At 41.5% G+C, this 16543-nt stretch overlaps 1 protein-coding gene across 11 annotated transcripts in view; it reads right to left on the bottom strand.

Annotated features, from left to right (window-relative positions):
* Positions 1 to 16543, bottom strand: part of RGS6 (regulator of G protein signaling 6) — a 511546-nt gene that overhangs the window by 163506 nt on the left and 331497 nt on the right. The gene's annotated exons all lie outside the window — the stretch shown is intronic.

The following is a 16543-nucleotide window of genomic DNA, read 5'->3' as shown; positions in this document are numbered from 1 at the left end:
TACATCATTGTTCATTATTAAACAATATTTGCTGCCCCCCACCCCCTCAGGTGTAGTCTCCATAGAGTTTCCTTCCCCAATGCCCCTGTGCACCAGCACCTCAGTCCCCTGTGCTCCTCCCTCCCTCCCTCTCACCCCTCTCCCTCCTCTTCCCCTGCAGGATGTCTCTGGTTTATAATTGTCCATTTTTGCTTTGTTGTGTATTGTACTGTTATTATGTTTTTACACTGATGTCTTATTTGGTTCCCCTATATTCCGGCTGTAAGGAAACCATCCAATATTTTTCTTTTTCCTTCTGGCCTTTATCTTGATGTGGATTTTGCTTTTTTCCTTCCAGACTTGCCTGGCCCCTTCTGCCCCTTTCCTGAGGTTCCCCACCAGAAGGTGCCTCTGATTTCTGGTAAACCTTCAAGCCTCAGGGGCCCTGTTCTGAGCCAACCATGTTTGGTTGGGCATTTACCCAAGAGGGGATGGATAACTGTGGGTGTTTCATGGGGAAACTATTTTAACTATGTTCTTTCTCTTTTCTCTATTGCACATTAATTGTATTAAAGTTCTTTTATATTGATGGCCTTACACACTAAAAGTATGTTTTGTCTATATGTGGCAGATGGCAGAACCCATTTAGAGCAGGCAGATTTGAGAGTCTCGGGGTACCCCTCACCCTACCTGCAAACAAAAGAACTTTACTCCTTCCTAACTGTGGTCTTGGATGACTTACATGAGCTCCCAGTGTCCTGTTAGTTCTCTGGAAAAATAAAACTAAGAACTGGGTGAGAACTTATGGTCTAATGATTATAAAAATTGGCTGTGCTGGTGCCTAGCACAAAAATGGTAGTTCTTAAATATTCCTTCTAGGCGCAGTAACATTCCAATTTACCAAACACTCTTAATTAACTTAGGAGTTTAAAACATCCTTGCTAAAAATAAAAGATTCACCAGAAAAAATTCAACGGGACTTATTTTGTCAACACCTAATTACAATTCTCTCCAGGGCAGCTATTATTCAGTTTACCTACAGATTTCATGATTTATTCAAAGTTTCAACTACTGACTAAATATTTATCAGATGCTATACTTCCAACTTACTGACGGGAGCGTTTAAAGAAAACACAACAAAAATTCCTCACACAACATCCTTCAGCTAAAAAGAAAGAAATTGGTGATAATGTTCTTTCAAGCATCTCCAACAGGAACATATTAACATTTCCAGACTGTTATTGCTCTACCTTGGATTGAATTACACAGCTTAGCTTTCCTGCTGTGGTAGCTACATGTGGTGATTACAGTGGAGAAATTCCATCCTGGCTCTCATTTCTAATCTCTCAAGCTCATATTTATGTATGGTTTTGACTCTGGTCTTGCTTTAGAAAAGTGAGTTTAATAAATTACTAGGGGCATTCAAATATGACCTTCATATGTAAATAATCCCTATGAAAAAAACAAGTCAGCTGTGATTTGAAGAGCAGCAGGGTGGGGGGAGGAAGAGCCTAAAGCAACATTTCACACAATTTCTGTTATGTTTCCAAATATGCCACAAGTAGTTCCATGAAACTTCAAGTGCACAGACTTTTTCATGTGCGGAATAAATTGTTTAGAAGTCACCTATTTTTTAATTTTACATAAATTGGAAGAGGTTTTCTCTGAGGAGATTCAAGGCGAGGCATGGTAAATATATTCCCTATTTTTAAATTTCCATAATGTGAAGTGACTTCTGTCTACTCAGCTCAGCAGGAAGTGGCCTAGTTAGATGGTGCTGGGCACATTTTAAAGAGTAGAGAATATGGCAACATCACTAAACTCAGGATTGAAGGACTGAGGTACAGGCTCTGTCCCGCCACTTGCTATCTGTGCCACTATGGCCTATGCTGTTGTGTGCTTCATCCAAGAGGTGTCTCAACACCCCTCTCTCTGACCACCTGTATAAAGACTAGGAAGTAACCACATACTTTCTCAAAGTATGTTGTAATGTAGCCCAGAACCCCCATGTTGCACAGATTTGGCCAAGGAGACATCTGCCGAATTCTACAAGCCAGAGGATGCTTCAGAAAGTAACTAACATAAGAAAAGGGAACGTGTTGACTAATACTGCTCCTTCCCACATTTCTTCTCCTAACTGTGGTCACCTGGAGGAAGGTGGCCATCTTGTGACCTTGATGGAAAAGTCAAGAGAATAGCAGAAGGGGCCCAGGGTATAGGAAACTGTCCAAATTGATGCCGTGGTGTGTTTCCAGGTCTCTTATCAGGAGGCCCTCTTGCTCCCAAACACACAGTAATTCAGGTTTTCTGGAAAACCTTGGAACTTAAACACACCCACCTGACATAGTAACTGTGGGGGTTCTTTTATTCTTCCTCTGTAAAAGGAAGGCACAGGTAGCATAACCAAACCCACAGATCCTGAGACTGGTGAATAAACAAAATACTCTGTTAATTAAAAAGTTCAGAAATAAGAGAATCAAGACCTAAGAAAATACTTGCTTGCTTTATTTCCTGGAAATGACTGAAAGTTGGGAAAAGAATTCTGAGGTGATTTTATAACTACTCTGTCTCATTTGTGCTTAGACAAATGGTAGCAAAATAACAACTTAGGGAAGTAAAGGCATTTATCTTCTTCTAATAGCATTATTTTCCTTGCCTCAGTTTACATTCTCCATCCTGAATCCGCCACATATACACACCCCCTAGCCTTTTATACATTGTAATACTATCAGTTCGGTTTTTCCTTGGGTTGTCTTTGAGAGAATTGGGGAAATAGAAACACAGAGATAGGTGGGTTAAGTAGATAAATGATCTTCTCTTAGTCCTGCCACCTGGTTCCATAATTTCAGAGGCAAAAGGAAGGGAGCAGTTTAATCATCAAAGGGAAGCATCCTAAGAGGGTTGTGAGAGAAATTGCAGCAGAAGGTTTACCAGTAAAACCAACTCTCCCTAGGGATATAGAGCTATAAAGGAAGCAGAGAAACAAGGTGAGAAGAAAGGAAAGGCAGTCTCTGCTGAGTGTCAGAAATTGTGGCCCAGGCTGACTTCCCGGGTATGACCTGCACAGTTGCACAGGACCTGGGGCTCAGAAGGAGCTCCTGTTTGGCTGGATGTGCTGCTGTCACCATCTTGAAATTCTTAATATATTACAACAAGGGACATTTCATTTTCATTTTGCAATGCATCCTGCAAATTAGGTGGCCACTCCTGACTGTGGCATTTGTGTCATTTTAACCCATTTAACTTCCCTGATGAAGGAAATGAAGCACAAAGTATTGAGGAAGTTTGCCTAAGAACACGGCCAGCAAGCGAGAGCTAAAATTAACAATCCACATTGCTGCAGCACCAAGGTCATTCCAACTCCAAGGCTGTTCCCTGTGGATGCTGGAATCCCTTAGATAGAATGGTCAAACTCTGCAAGCTGGAACACAAGGGCTCCCAAAAAGCAAAATCTCCTAAATCTGAGTACATTAGCATTGAAGTGACCTTTGGAAGCTATTTAGGTTCCTCTGCTTCACATGGGAAGAGGATTATGGAAGGGATTTGGGGGTAACACTCCTACTGCTCAGCCTTCCAGCAGCCATCTATTGAATATTATTTTTGTGTCAGGGTCTCTTCTAAGCCTTTTGATATTCAATCCTCATAATCACCTTTTTGCAAAAGCAGTGTAATTCATTACAAGAGGAAATGGTATCTAAACATTTTAGAATTTTGCAAACATTTTTATATCTGTGATTTTACTTTACCCACATTACCATGTTATAGGTCTGTTAGGGAAGGTATTATTAGCCCCATTCGACAAATAAAGAAATCAACTCCCAGGAAGATCCAGACCTTTGCATTAAAAAAAAAAAAAACCCAAAACACATTAAGTGAGCAGAAAGAGCTAACGCTACAATCTGGTTCTTTCATCTCATATGGATTCATCTCCCATAAAACACAAAAAGATAAAAAGGCAAAACAAACAAACAAAAAAAAAAAAAAAAAAAACAAAACAGCCCACAAAAACTTAACTGGACACTTTATAGCTTACTTCACTAATGTTTCCAGGCAAAAATAATGAGTGAGAATATAACATGAGAATGTATTCCAGAGTTTTTGATGGATGCATTTTTTTCAAAGGTATGGAATGATATTTGCCTGGGAAAATTAAGGCTGGACACTAAAAAGATATTTACCAACTACACTAAGCAGCTCTATAACTTTGGACAGAAGTTTAATACTGAATCCAGGAGTGCACACCCCCTTCCCCCCCCACACACAAACAAACTCTACGGGGGCATCCTTATATGGAAGGAATAGACTGAACCCAGGAGCTCCAGGCTGTCTCCAGCAGCCAGTACCTTTATATGGGCATCCTATGGTACCCATAGGTGCTGCTTTTTTCAATTACTAGAAACCCTAAGGCTGGAGTTTCCTGCTGGGGATTCTTCAGAATGCTACCTAGAATAAACAAACAAACAAAAACCAAAGAAATCAATCTTGACCCTTGTAATTTTTTGATTTCACAAGAGAACTGGGAGTAGAATTCTTTGCAATTTCCTCCTAGAGAGCTGAAGGTCATTCTTTTTCCCATCGGAAGTGATAACTTCCATTGCCATACCTTTAAGACCAAACCATGATTCTGTATGCAAATTAAGCATGTATATCAATGACTGTAATGAAACCAAAGAGTGATCTTTCAGGGTAACAACGAGAGGCGCTCTTGAAAGATGTGACGTGGCCCAGAGATGCTCTTTATCAGCATCATTTAGATGAAAGAGGAAGAGGGAAGAGATGAACCACACGAATGATGAAGAGAAATTGCCAGATAACCAGTAAATGTCCGTCCTGGGCTTGGTTATAAGTAGTTTATGCTAGATTCATGGAAGTGAGAAAAGTGGAACAGCTACAATAATGTTTTCTCCCTTATTTAAAAAAAAAAAAAGGCTCTCTTGACCTTCAGCAGCAGGATTATCCCACTTTGATGTGAGTGCATTAAACATTAACAGTCTTACCATGTTAGTCTCCCAGGCCAAATCTTATTAGCATTTAGTTCTGACATTGGTTCTTGCTGGTGAATTATTTAAAAAATGTAAGAGTCTGAAGTTGTGTGATAAAAATCACATAGCCACATAATGGAGATTATTAAAGGTCTTTGAAGATGTGAAATAGGCAGGGCCGGTTGTACATGAGACGCTTAGCCTGTTTTGCTTTCATTAAAATATTTTGCAGAGCAAAAAACTGTTCCTTTTGTGATACAATTCTGAGCAAGGCTCGAAAACTTTAGGTGCATTGTCTCTCATAGGAGATCAGGACTAAAGAGATGGTTTGCTTCTCTCTGCTCTCTTGAGCTTCTTGGCTAGAGTGATTACACGCTTACTCTCTTACTTTCTAGACTAGGCTAATGCTAAGGTGAGTTTCCTGATGCCCGAAACAGCAGGGTCCTATTTCCTTATTCTGTCAAGAACACCTGCTTTAATTTCTGGGAACTGTGAGATAGAAGTCTGATTGTCTTTTTCCAAAATTACCCTAGTCCCTACAACTTCTGAATTTTCATATATGAAATCTGGCCAAGGTGGGAGAAGCCAGAATGGAGTGAGTCCTGGGCAGGGTCTGGGTTGCTAACGTTCCCTAAAGCAGCAGCCTGTGCGAAGCCTCAGGGGAGGCTGGTTATGAACTCGGGGACAGAGCTTGATGCTTACAAATGTGAATCTGGATGGGCCCTAACAGTATGATTCCAGCTTTCTTTGTAGAATCCTCAAGCAAAGAATCTGCTTCAGTAAAGGCACTCTGTGGAAATGACCCACCCAATGGCATCTTGTCAGAACTTGGTTGACTAAGAAAGACGGGAAACTGAGAGCATCAGTTTTTTTTTTTTCCTTCCATGCTTGTCCCCAAAAACTAAACCAGCAACACATATTGACCTCCTTCATCCTGCCCAAGTAGAAAATGGGAACAAACCACCAGAAGGCATGAGCAGTTTGTGTCACTCGAGAAAGACAAAGCTCAGTATTTTATACCCGGCAGGGGGAGGGTGGTTCTTGAAATGAACAGTTTAGGCTTTTGTTTCCTAGAGAACAGAGGGGGAGCACAACATCCCCCCCTCATAGTGGTTCTGTGGCTACCATCCTATCTCGGGTGCCAGGAAGAGGAAGGTGCCCCAGCAGCATGGGAGCAGGAGTCCTGGCCCCCCACTTAATTCTGCACCTGTCTCTGCCCAGCTGGGGCCAAAGGACATTGCTGTGGAGGAAGTGCTGAGGGGCCATCAATAATGGATGCCCAAGATGGCGTGAAGAGCTGGTGGGGAGGAAGGGCCAGGTGGCAGCAGGGGGAGGAAGCTGACCTCTGAAAGAACTGACACAGGCAGAGCACACACACAGACTCAGCTTGGGAAAGGAAGTGAGGAAAGAATGATGAAAGCACCAGAATATTAAGGTGGGGAACAAACTGTCACAATACCCAGAATCAGTCTCTAATCACAAAGCCACTCTTTAAGTTAACTACTGGTAATACAGTTTCGACCTATCACAGAGATGATGATACAGGCGGCTTGCAAGTGTGACTCTCTCCTCCAGGGTCTGTGACCAGAGCTTTGAGGGACCAGTCAGTTGCCATCATCACCAGTGTTGTTTTTTATTTTTTCTTCCTGACTATGGAAGACATAACCTCTGCAAGAGAGCATATAGCTTAAAAGGATTTGCTGCTGCTTTCAAGGCCTGTGTTCTTTCAAATGCATGAATTAATAATAAAACCCAATTTATCAAGTAAGCAAACTTGAGCTCATAATATTGTGAGAGACCAGGTTAAGGGAACTTTTCTAAACCAAATGCAAACATACAAGCTGCCAATGTCAATCATATTGAAAAACTAGAAAAGCCAGTAGTGAAAGTTAGTGCATGAGCCATGTTTGTGGACACACGACTGTTCACTTATTCACGATTCATTTAGTCAGGGGACAGATGTTTATTTAGAGCCAGATGCATGCCAGTCAGTGTGCTAGGTTTTAGGGGGCAAATCCTGGTTCCTGATTTTGATATACTTTCTTCTTCGTATGCCTTATAATCTAGGGTGAGGGAGGACAGGGGAGAAATTCAACCCCCACATCCTCTGCCCTGTGCTCAGCCTCCCTCAAGCCTCTGAGGGTGTTGGTAGGTACCAGCAAGATGACAGCCCCCAACCCCAAACATTTCCACTTCAGCATTGAACACTTTTTTATACACTTGCAATGGGTATGTGGATAAATCTCTGGTGTAAGGGGGTGGAAAGCGAGAGCGAACACATAACACAATATACAGAGAAGATAAAAATAGGAGTTTAACATCAAGAGGACATTCCACACCAGATAGGGCCAATTGCACATTACAAAGAAACCAAACACTGATACTCCAGTCACTCATTCTATTATCCCATTGAGAGAGGCTTTTTAGAAAAAAAGATTCTGAGGTTAAATCTAAAAGGCATGAAGTGATTTGATGATTCATACCATTTCATCAAGATTTGGAGAACTGATCAAGGTTCAAAGGTTGCAAGTGGCTTTTCCTTCCTATCTTATTACCTTCATTACAATTTAAAGGTGAATGTTGCACCAACTTTTTGGCTAGTGCTGAACAGGAATATGCATATGTATGTCTTTTGTCAGCTGGATTTATATTTATTACTTGTGGCTAAGTGCTCTGTATAAGAATCCCATATGGTATTTGAGCAGATGTTGACTTAGAGTTTATTGGAGCACATCTTCATATTAATTAATAATTAATTAAGCAGCATGGTGTTGAGCATTTGTTGCATACAAGGCAGAATGCTGAGCATGACTAAATTATTAGTCAAAGCCCTTGCCTTCTCTGAGCTTACATAATTTAGGGGAATATATAAGACAAGGACACAAATAACTAAACGAGGATAAAAAGTATTAAGGACATGGGGAGAAAACTATGAAGTTCAGAGAAGACAAAGACAACTTCTGCTTGAGATGATCAAAAATGTTTTGGAAGAAATTGGATTTGGCTGAGTCTTGAATGACAGCTGGGTTTGAGACAGTCTGGTATCTGGAATACAGTGGACAGTCGATTAAGATTAGGTGTGGGAAAACCACAGAAGGAAGTGGAGAATAAGATAAGACATTCTTTATCCTTCATTCAGAGTTCTTCTAAAGACCACTGCAAAACAGGCAAGGGAAAGAAATAAGGGCTAAGAAATTAGAGTGAGGAAGTAAAATAATCATTATTTAGTGATGATGTAACTGCATACCTGGAAAATTATTATAAGTAATAATAACTGAATTAGATGACTGGGGGAAGTTCATATCTAGAAATGAAAAGCCTTAATATGTGTAAACCATAACTAGTTAAAAAATCTCAAAGAAAGAAAGGACTATTAACACCCAGGAATAAATGTAATGAGAAATGTGTAAGATTTGTGTGAACTAAATTTTAAACACTGTTCAGGGGTATAAAGATCTTTAAAGAAATAAACCATCTTTACTTGGAAAACTCAACATCTTAAAGATTTGATTCTTCTTATTTAGTACATAAATTTTGAATGCTAGCAACAAAATAGCAATATAATTTTTTTCATGAAATGGTAGAGAAGATGATTCCAAAGTTTATATGGGAAACAGAGTAAGAATGAGAAAAATATTTTAAGCATATAATAATTAAAACATACTTTCGGGCCTCCCCGCTGGCGCAGTGGTTGAGCGCTGGTTTGCGAGGCTGCCCGCGGCCTCTGCGGCGCGGGTTCGATCCCCGGCTGCTCCCCGGCCATCGGAGGAGGGTCCCACATGGCGCGCAGACCTCTCCCCGCCGCTGCTCCCCTCAGCAGTGTACTTCGGTCCTTCTGCCTGCTCTGCTCCCCGCTCTGGCTCTGGTGAATTCTCTCACCCTCCCGCGCTTCTGACTGTACCCAGTGCTTGTTTAATAAATAAATAAATAAAAAAATTAATCTTAAAAAAAAAATAAAACATACTTTCATCAGTACATGAAGAGACAGAAAGATCCATGGAATAAAACATAAAAAGAAGTCCCTTAGTATTTGATAGAAGTAATATTGCATGTTAGTAGAGAAAAGATGCATTATTCTCAAATAGAATACTCAACTGAAAAAAAAAAGTTTGGTGTCTTTATCTGTAACTTAATCAATATGGATTCCAGATGAATCAAAGATTTAAACATAATCCCTGAACCATTAGAGCCCAGACCAAAAAAAAAAAAAAAAAATAATAAGAGAATTTCATTATATAGCTCTCTGTGCATTATCTAAAAGCAAGAATCCATATATAAAATTATTTGACAACATAGAATATAATAAAAATGACCTTTGTTTGAGAAAATTTACTAGAGCATGACAGGGAGACTAGAGTAGAAACGAATGTCAACTGATAGAAGACAAAAATGAGAAAATTAGTTTGCATTTGGAAGATGGAACTCTATAACTTTAAAAAAGAACATAGTTTTTTGTTATGTGTACTAATATGTAATTGTCCCAATTGCCTCCTACTCACCAGTTGGTGAGGGAGGGATGTTGAGACAGGCTGCAGCATGGACGAACCTCAGAAGAGCATGCTGAGCGAAAGGAGCCAGTCACAAGAGCACATACGGTCTGGTTCCATTTCTATGAAGTTCTACAATAGAAAAACAGTTTTTGTGAGAGACTCACATAGTGGCTGCGTCTAGGTGAGGAGGGATTTTTTTGGGGGAAGGAGAATAAGAATTTCTGGGTGACAGAAATGGAGTTTTTGATGAGCTATGGTTACACATGTAAATACAATTTGTCAACCCAGCTGAAACAGTGCACCTAAAGCTCTGCATTTATTTAATGTGTGTAAATGCACCTCAATAAAGAAATAATTGAAAAAACTTCTGTGAAGATGTTTATATGCATAGCAGTTGTGCTGTTCTATTTGTATGTGAACAAACGTGAACTGTAGTTTCTTTTACAGTTATTTGTATTTATTCTCTTCCAGGATACCTACACATACCAATGTTACACTAAGCCTTCCAATTCTATATTTCTATATAAATATTCCAAATACACATGCAACAAAAAACATTTAGAGTAGGGGAATTAAACTCCCACCTGGTGGATTTTAAGGGAAAGATGTTTTAACTAACAAAAACAGGTAGAAAAGGTTATTATTCTAATTGTTTAATTTCTCTATGGAGTGTATTATCAGCTGCTTTCCAACTGGAGGAGGGTTTCAGCAGCCAGCTGGGGGCAGGCAGAGGTTGAGGCAGGGAAACCAGCGAGGCCTGTCACTCAGTCTTACTTCTCCAGTTTACCAGTGCAAGTTCTTGTTTTGCAATTGTTCTATGGAGTGCCACAGATCTCATTGAGAAAAGGACTATGATGTTCAAGTTTGAAAAGAGTGCTTTCTTTCCTCCTACTTCTAATATTCTACCAATGTGAGATAGGAATGGTCACCTAAGCATATTTTTAGAACAAGGACAAACTTTCTAGAGAGACTATGGTTTGGCAATAATAACTAATAATAGACCATCTTAGTTCATCCAGGTTGCTACTGCAAAATCCCATAAACTGGGTGGCTTATAAACAACATAAATTTATTGCTCACAATGCTGGAGGCTGGAAGTTCAAGATCAAGGTGCCACTAGGTTTGGTCTCAGGTAAGACTCTGATTCATGGTTAAGGGATGGCTCTTTTTGTTGTGATCTCACATGGCACAAGGGGCAGGGGCCTTTCTCAAGCAGCATTTTACAAGGGCACTAATCCCCTTGATGAGGGCTCCATCCTCATGAACTAATCACTTCCCAAAGGCCTTCACCTTCTAATACCATCACCTTGGGGTAGGCTTCAACATATGAATTTTTGGGGCACACAAATATTCAGAGCATAGATATTCAGAGCATAGCCATCTCTAACCAAATGAACTTACCTCCTTCAAGGAGGATACACCTGCCTACTCTACATGTCCAATTCTTTGGTATTATTCTCACTACCCACTACTAGTCCCTAGGTGTGGCCAAGGAAGCCCACCTGTGTGGGGCTGGACCTCATTCATTTCAATAATAATAACTGGATCAAAAATTGACCCTAATCCTAATTCAGGAAAATCAGGTCTATCTATGATGATAGAATATTGTAATTCTATTTAAGGGGTTGGAAGAAAGAACACATTAGAAGAAACTTTGAAAGCCTCACCCCAATCGGAATGTGAGGAATGCTGTATACCAGTTCCACTGTTTTTAAAATAGACCTCATCTGTGGCTTTTATTTTTGTGTGTGTTTTGCTTCCATATTTTAACATGAAGCAAGATTGTGAATAATAACTGGGGATGAAAGTGCAATTTTTCTTTAACTTTTTACATGACAGTGTTTAAAATGAATAACCAGTTGGAGGGGGAGTTGATGGGAATTTAGTAAGAAAATCTTACTAACAAGTTCAGTGTGATTTGGGGGGGCGAAGATGAGTTTAAGGGCTGAAACTCTGACTGAGGCAGAATATACACCATTAAAACTCACACCAGAGAAAAACTACTATGCTCCAAAGATGAGAATATTTCACGAGACTAAGAACTTCAGCAGAGTGATCTATTTAGGAAATAGAGCGACATTCTCAGTCCATCAGCTGTTCATGTCCTGGCTCTTCTAGGATGGCTCAGATGAGGCTTTGCAAATTCTCCTCATCAAAGAATGTTTAGGAGAAACAAGAAATCTCTTGCAAGGGCAAGAGTACATCCTTCCAGTAGAGTGACAAAGTCCGCTTTTGTGCTCTTAAGACTCTACAAATCAATAACACGTCGCTTGCCTCAAGAAACGCTTGAGTTCAGTCCCTCCTACACAAGGAATTCCTCAACCAGAAGTGCGGGAAGCAAGCCAGCCCGCAGAGCACTGTAATTTTGGAAACAGCTGTAGAGGGCTGTTAAAAAGCCTGATGGGGAAAATGTCAGTCACAGGAACACAGAAGAGAAAATACAGGTTTGTTTCATTGCCAGGACCAACTCCTTTCCCTCTAGCCTGCAGATCTGGGTAATTCTAAGCATATGGGATTCCTCAGACATTTTTAATTCCACTGTTCTACTCGCCTTGGCTCAGCCTTCGTTCTGTCAGCCCAGAGTCTCAAATTCTTCCGTAGTCCCCGGCAGTGGGAGGGCTGTGTGTGGTCAGGGAAAGTGAAGTGTTGTGACATCTGAGACAGGTTCCAGACACTCTGCCGGAAGGAGTGGAGCAGAGCTGACTACAGTCGAGATGACCACAGAGGTGTCAAATCTGCTTGTGACTCGAATATAAATTTACTACAAAGTGTGCTTGGAGTCCGGCTAGGGACTAGCGTTGTTTCTGCTGTCAGGGAAACCAATGAAGTGGGGGAAGCAGGTGCCACATCTCTTGGCCCTTTTGGGGTCCACTCAGCCTCTTTTGGGTCCGGTCAAGTATGCTATGGAGAGTAGGTCGAATCAAATCACTGTGCCCATGTCTCTTAGATGCGTGCGCCTCTGGACTAGATTTTGAAAAACACTATATATATGTGCATAAGTATGTATACACCTACACACACACACACACACACACACACACACACCAGTGTGTGTAGGTGTATATACAGCTGGACATTCGTGTACGACTATTCCAGGTTTAATAACAGAAGGGACTTTGGGACTTTACATGAAAATCTCTGAAAAGGAAGTTTTGTTTGTGTTTTTTTTAAGAGGCTTTTTTGGGGGGTATCTTTCTATTGTACTTGATTTGGCCCTGCATATGTGTAGACTCCATAAATACTACTGATGAGCTCATCTGAACTTAATTTTTTTTCAAACCTGCTCTTGTGAAGTGATGAGGATCCTCACAGAAAATCTTTTTTAGAGATAGATTTTGGTCAGCCTTGCCCTTCACATCTTTCCAGAAGCTACAATTCCCTTTCTAACTGTATCTTGTAGTGCATCAGAAAGGTTGGCCTGCTGTTTTCAATTCAATAAACACTTTCAACACTGGGTTTGTAGAAAGAATTCTATTAGGTGTGTGAGATTACAGAGATGAGTAAGACATGGACAACCCTTGAAAACTTGAAATTCAGTTGGGAGAAAAGCCACACAAACTGCTGTAGTACAAAGCAGCCAATGCTGTGGAAGGAGTCCTTTAGAAGCATTTGAAAAAGAACAGCAATCTGTCCTGGGGAGAGAACGTGGATTTGAGCACAGTCACAAAGAATTGAAAAAATTTTCCTAGGTGAGGAGAGAGAAGGGGCAGTGGGGCTGAAACCATGACCTGGGAAAGGGTATATGAGAGACAAGCAGGGTCCACTGTGGCTAGACAGAGCTCCTGAAGGACATGGAGGTGGACGCTGACTCAGGAGGTCAGGAGAAATTCTATGTTCAGGGCTTGAGCTTAATAATACAGCAATAAGGAGCTGAAAATTGGAGGCTGGGAGAGCAAGTAGAAGAATATGGCCACTGCCTGGCCAGGGCAGATGGGGATGGGCTGACAACGGGCTGGAGCACAGGAAAGGCAGATGACAGAGCTGAGAAGCTTGTGGTAGTTCAGGGAGAGCAAAAGGGGAGAGTTCACCCGCACTGCTCTTCCATGTCTTTTCCCGTGAGATGTCAGCTCTCCAGAGTCTGAGAAATGAAAGAACCTTCCACATTTGAAAGCACCCAGATTGAAACCTTACTCCCCTTTGCCTGTGTGTGGCAGCTGAAAATAATCCAACCAGCCATGAAGGTTTCACTGGTGGGACTAGTCGCTTTTAATTAACTGATGTGAGGATCTGCTAAAATAGGTGCAAATGGAAACGTATCCTTAAGATCCTCTATGAGGACCAATTTCTAATTAAGCAGAATTTTTCTCCCATTAGAAGCCTGCTTTCCCCTCGCTTCCACAGCAACAGAAGCAACACTAATGTATGAGCAAATCAACCCCAAAGGAGTCAACTAGAAGAGGGGATCCTGTGAGTCTAGGAACTTTTTAAATTTTGAGACTCAATAAAGGGCTTTCACCCCTGAGGATCAGTTTAAAGTGGCTCCTAAAATACCTTAAGCTCACACTTAGCCTAAGTGTGAGGCTAAGTAGGACTGCGGAAGGTCTGGCGAACCTTACCACCTGCCAGGTTCATGAGGACGTGATGACTGCTTGAGAACCGGAGGCAGAATGCAGGTAAATGATTGTCAGGCTTTTCTGCCCTCCTGCCATTAGGATTGGTGATGGATCCCTGCGGTCCTGAATGCATGCCTGATGCCGGGCGCCTGGAGCAGGGTGTGGGCCTACGTAGGTGGGTACACCTGGGCTGAGAGACTGGGTTCATAAGGGCGGTGTCACAGGACATCAGAAGAACAGAAATACTAGAAGGAGAAGAAGTGAGAACAGAACCAGCAGAGAAGAGGCACAAGAGAACGCCGGGGAGCCCAGAAAGAGTGAAGATATGCCGGGGGCTACAACATCTGCCAGCTTCCTGCTCCTCCAGCCCCCCCCGCCCCCCGGGCACCCCTGCCTGCCATGTACCTGATAAGCTCAATAAAAGCCTGAAAAGCCACCTAGGGCTCCATCTGCATAGCTTCATAGAGATCTGCACTGTGCCATCCTGCCCCTACACAGAAGATGTCTGTGGAGCAGGTCGCCATGTGAGTAGGGGGTGGGGGTATGGGTATGAGGTGGTCTTCTTGAGAATGAACTCCAATGTGAACAGGTTTTCAGTGACACATTGGGTATAATGCCCAGCCTCATAGATCAGTCCCATCTTAGCCTTTGTGCCAAATTTGTTCTAAGGAGTCATTTCTCCTATTACCTTTTTGTTTTGAGAGACTGATCTTCCTTAGATTTCTCTCTACTCCCCTGTTTGATGTGATTTTCCACACCAAAATGAACTTTTCATTCTGTTCTGATGAAGAATAAACTTGATGGTGAGGAATAAACACATTTTAGATGCCAATTTTCTTGATGCTTAATTTTGTTGGGTATCCATTCTTAGGAGTGACAGGAAAAACAACAGTTCTGACAAAGAACAACCAATAACTTTCAGCAAATCCATTAATTAGGGTCATGTTTATACTTCTTGTCGTCAACTTAACATCTGCCTAAATAGGTTTTCTTAGTATATAAAGTCATAACCATCTGTCCACATGAGATAATGTACTCCACTTAGGTTCTGTAAGTATGGACTGCAGGCTTCTATTTTCTGTTGGAAGAGGGCTTTTGGCTGCAAAGAGTGCTGGATGTAAACCAGAAGACCTGACCTGAGTAGTCTCACTTTGACACTTAGTAGCAGAGAGGTCTTGGGCAAATAATTGATTCAGCATTTGTAAAAGGGAAATAGTAACTATTTCCCAGCATGAAAGTGAATGTATAATGGCTTTGAAGGTGGGCACTGGGCAATTAAACAATCATGTCCTGAGGAGCCTTTGCTAAGGGCAGGGGTGGAGGATCCTACTTAGCTTCATCGCCAGGAAGCATTATAACATCCGTACTTCTGTGAAGACAGCCAATCTAGAATAATTGGACATTACCTAAGCCTTAGAATCAAAATTCAGTATGTGAATCCAGAATGTGCAAAATGAATGAAACTGTCTTCCTTTCTTGAAAAAATTATTAAAATAATGATTTCTCTGGTTATATTATGCAGGTTACATGTGTGTTTAATTCAAGTCTGTATATAATAAATTATGTGCACCACTGAAGGACCAATTGTATCCTTCACCTGCCTCCCTTTAAAATTCTATCTGAAGACATTTCTGGCAGGGTGAGAATCCCTGATAAAAGCACCACATTAAGGAGCCATCGCTCTGCCAGGCCCTTGTTCACTCTTCTAGAACTCTCAGCTTCTGAGCTGCCTGCCTGGTTTTCTTTCCTCCAAGCCTCACTCCTAGCTTCATTGTCTGCATCTCCATGGCCAGACACCCTCACTGCTGGCAGCCACCATTTTCTAGCTTTCTCCCTTCAGCTCAACCCAGTCTACCCAGACTGACGCTGACTTCCCTGCAGTCTAACATTTCACTCTTTCCACTGTGACCTGGCAAACTCTGGCCGGCCACTGGAGTTCTTGCTCTTGTATCCCAGCGAATACTTCCGTTCTTTCTTCTTACCCCTGGGCCTGACCCATAGTCAACTTATTCTGGTATTGGGTGGCTGCATCTAGTCAAACTTAAGTCTGTTTCCAGCAGTGCATTGTTTTTATCCAATAATATTACAGAATGAATTTCAGTATTGTGGTGTTGTGTAAGAAGCAAGACAACAGAATTAGAATAGTCACGAAGAATTGAGCTAATACCTTTTTAGAGGCAATTCTTGACTTACAAAATTATACAAGCGTAATATTTCTGTTATCCTACCAGCTACAAAAAAATCTGGAATCACGTCTTCGGCCAGGGGAAGCACAGGCACCGACAGAGCAGGGGGCCATTGCTGCCTCTGGGTTTCAACCTGTCTTCCTGCTCTTCTTCCAGAGGCGTGCTGTAGACTTGGAAACCACAATTCTGTCAGCCACATATCTAAGGCTTTCTGAAAATTTGGGCATTTTAAATGGTTTAAGGAACCCTGTTACCTGAAAAGGGTAGCATATTGACTATCTGTCAGAGTGACCGGAAAACTAATTGATGCTAACGCTAGTCACCAAGTGGTAGAAAGTGTCCTATGAAGGTCA

This window comes from Talpa occidentalis, unplaced genomic scaffold (genome assembly GCF_014898055.3).
Source record: "Talpa occidentalis isolate TD23 unplaced genomic scaffold, MPIMG_talOcc4v2.1 talOcc4.11, whole genome shotgun sequence".
In the NCBI taxonomy this organism is placed as follows: domain Eukaryota; kingdom Metazoa; phylum Chordata; class Mammalia; order Eulipotyphla; family Talpidae; genus Talpa; species Talpa occidentalis.
This window is presented reverse-complemented; position numbering and strand designations above follow the sequence as displayed.